Genomic DNA, 3,647 nt, shown 5'->3' with positions numbered 1-3,647 from the left:
ACACCTGGGTTGAGATTTTCCTAAAGGAGTCATCTGAAGTAGGTACTTCATGCCAAAATGTCACAAAGATTTATGTGCTTTCATTTGTGCATTAAATTGAGGGCAGGTGGAGAATGCTCTAGCTGAGAAAACCTGATAGCACCTTTCCTTTTTCCCTTAGAAGATGGGTGGCTGTTAGGACTACTGCTGTTCTTGCTGGGAAAAAAGAAAGAAAGAGGGCTCATAGTTGGAAAAAGTAGCATTTCAATAGTCTAATTATTTTTGCAATCTTGTTTCTCACAAGTGGGGATTCTGTACTGGCATCCCAAAGTGAGTCCTAGCTCAAACATAACAGGCAACCCTGCACCCACAGAGCCAATAAACAGCTAGACCTTCTTTTATGCCTGTGGATAAGGTCTCTGAAACCTCCGCACATTCTACTGTACTGTTTTGTGATAGGATAGGTTACACATATGTAACCACTCATACTTAATTTGGTTCTTGTTTCAGGTACCTTTCTAGGAGAAATACATCTAAGAATTGCCATCACTTGATAGGTCACTCGCTACTCTATGCCCACGGGGCTTGAAACTGGCCATTCTGTGTTCTAAATCTTCACCTGCTATAAGAGTGTGAATGTGCATGTTAGAAAGGGAGGTATTGTCAGAAGACATGGGCATTCCTTGCTTTTCACAGGGGAAAAGGAAAGGACAAACAATTAGTAAGTGTTATTGTGTGATCTCACTCAACTCCAATCCCAAGAAGGAAATTTGAAGCCTAATGATTTCTTATTTATTCTTGTGCAGGCAATTATGACAATTGTCATGCCCTGTTCATCATTTAGAATGACCCATGAATGACGTGATCAGAGAATCAGAAATGCCCAGATCTCATTGGCAAAAGCTTTCCAATAAGATAGTTCATCATCCCCAGAAAATTTTGCACGAGTTTGTTGAACAACTCAGTGTATGACACATATATGTCTGTGGACAAGATGGCTGCTGGAAGAAGCTGGAGAAAGGATAGCATTTTTCCTAACTTTTAATTAGTTCTTTATGAATTGCATACCATGTACCCAAATCCCACTCATCTTCCTATCTTCCCTTCCTAACTGCCCTCTACCCTTATAATTCCCCCCAACCTAGGAAAAAATCTCATTGTGGAAGCTATAGTGTGTCACAGTGTGTCACAATGTATACCTGTTTGTCCACACTTCTTTGTTTTCAAATGTTCATTGCAATTATTCATTTATCTGATAAGAGGCCTTTGGCTTCTGCTACTCTTTCAGTACTGGAACCCCACTGGGACTCCTCTTGGATAGCCGGTTCTTGCCCTGTATCATGGAGATCTGAAGTTTTAGATCTGTAGGACTGGCCCCTTTATACAGTCCAGCAGTTCATCCTTGGGGTAGATATTAGAGTAGGCCGATTCAAAGCCCTGGATCTGGGCCTGAGAAGTATCTGAGCTAGTCAGCCCACCATCTCTCCTATTCTCATGCCTGTGGTCATCAGTAACTATATATATATATTCTTTTTTATTTTATTTTATTAGATATTTTCTTTATTTACATGTCATATGATTTCTCCTTTCCCAGTTTCCCCTCCAAAAACAAAAAACAAACAAACAAAAAAAAACCAACAAGAACAAACCCCTGTTTCTACCCTCCCCCTGCTTGCCACCCCACCCTCTCCCGCTTACTGGCCCTGTCATTCCCCTACACTGGGGCACAGTACCTTCATAGGGCCAAGGGTCTCTCCTCCCATTGATGACCGACTTGGCCATCCTCTGCTATACACATGCTGCCCGGAGCAATCAGTCCCACCATGTATAGTACTTGGTTGGTGGTTGAGTCCCTGGGAGCTCTGAGGGTACTAGGTAGTTCATATTGTTGTTTTTCCTAAGGGATTGCAAACCCTTCAGCTCCTTCGGTCCTTTCTCTAACTCCTTCATTGGGGACCCTGTACTCAGTCCAATGGATGGCTATGAGCCTCTACTTCTGTATTAGTCTCACCAGCAACTCTTGCAACCAAGGCCAGCTCTACCCTGCTGCCCAGGTGAGGTGCAGAGCCCACTCTCCTAACTGTTGCAATCAATGAGATATAAGTCCTCTCATTGTCATAACTCTTGGGTCAGCTCTCTCACCTGCCATAGGTGGTGAAGGATGAGGGAGGGGAGAAGGGAACCTCTCCTTCTTCCACATCACCTCCCAGCAAACAAGACACAGGACCAGGACTGACTTTCCTGCTCTGATGCCCTCGGAGTGGGAGACCAGATCACCTATACTGCCCAGACAAGGTGCAGGGCCTGTTTTCCCAGGTGCTGCAGCAGGTGACAGGCAGGGTCAGCTCTCCTGCCTGCCTTAGGTGGCGAAAGGCAAGGGTTAGGGAATGCATCACTCCCTCACCTACACTGCCACACACCCAACAAGGGCCAGCTCTCCCATGCTCATATCCTTGGGGCGGGCTCACCTGTGTTCTGCCATCAGGATTAGCTCTACTGTGTTGCAAGTGATGGGCAGGGCCAGCTCTCTTGCTCTCATGACCGCATTGCCAGTGGCACATGCAAAGGGAGGGGAGGATATCTCTCTCACACTGATGCCACTACATAGCAGACAAGAGGCAGGGCTAGCTATCCCACAAGTACCAAATCCAGGGCCAGCTCTACTGTGCTGTCTCAATGAGGTACAGGGCCTGCTCTTCTGAGTGCTACAGCAGAAAAGGGACAGGGACAGCTTTCCTGCCCACTGTAGGTGGCAAGGGGCAATAGGGGGTATCTCTCACTTGACCATGTCACCACAACAGAGAAGTAGCAGGGTCAGTTCTCCCACACTCATGACCTCTGGAACAGCTCACCCACACCCCTGCCACCAGGGTCAGTTTGACTTTGCCACTCAGGTGACGTGCTCTACTGAGGGCTGCAGGTGACGAAGGGCAGAAGCAGCTCTCCTGTTCTCAGGACTCCACTGGGGCCAAGGAAAACAGTTTATAGGTTAGGATAAATATTCATAGTTCCATAAGATAAATACTTGCCTTATAAGGATAAATCTCAAAAGAACAAACAACACAACACAGAACCTGACAGAACCTCTATTTTCTGTATGCCAGAATAGAATGTTATCTTGCACATAGATTAAAGAGTTATGTGTTGTAGTCAGAATGATACTGGGAGGGAGCCACATTTGGTTTTGAGAATATATACTTTTTTTTATATTACACTTGAGCTGAAGTTCTGATTAAAATTCCATTACTTGGTGCAAACTACTTAAGGTTATTTTACCATTGAAAAGCACACAGAAGAATTCTATTCAGGGGTGCGTGCGTGTGTGTGTTCACTATTTTATTTTTGATTTGTGATAGGCACCTTGTACATGGGAGGCAGTGCTGTAACACTGATATATATCACTTCTCTTACCATGGGTTTAAATGCTTCAAATGAGATTCTACCATAAATTCACATAGCTCCATTGTTCTAATATCAATACACAAATAATTGCTTATAAATGTCAATGGATGGATGGACAATGAAGTACCTCTTATGGACACTATTAGGTCATCTAGTTGGGTAAACACATTCAGCTCCATACTTGACCTTCTCCACCTGCAACATCAATATTCCTGGATGCAAATGCAGATCTCTCTAGGAATTAACACTCAGACACAGGACCTGTT

The 3,647-nt window shown here is 44.5% G+C and overlaps 1 pseudogene; it reads right to left on the bottom strand.

Annotated features, from left to right (window-relative positions):
- Positions 1-2,518, bottom strand: part of LOC116085167 — a 52,809-nt pseudogene extending 50,291 nt beyond the window's left edge.
- Between the last annotated feature and the right edge of the window lie 1,129 nt (positions 2,519-3,647).

Source organism: Mastomys coucha, unplaced genomic scaffold (assembly GCF_008632895.1).
Source record: "Mastomys coucha isolate ucsf_1 unplaced genomic scaffold, UCSF_Mcou_1 pScaffold9, whole genome shotgun sequence".
NCBI classification, from domain to species: Eukaryota; Metazoa; Chordata; class Mammalia; order Rodentia; family Muridae; genus Mastomys; species Mastomys coucha.
This window is presented reverse-complemented; position numbering and strand designations above follow the sequence as displayed.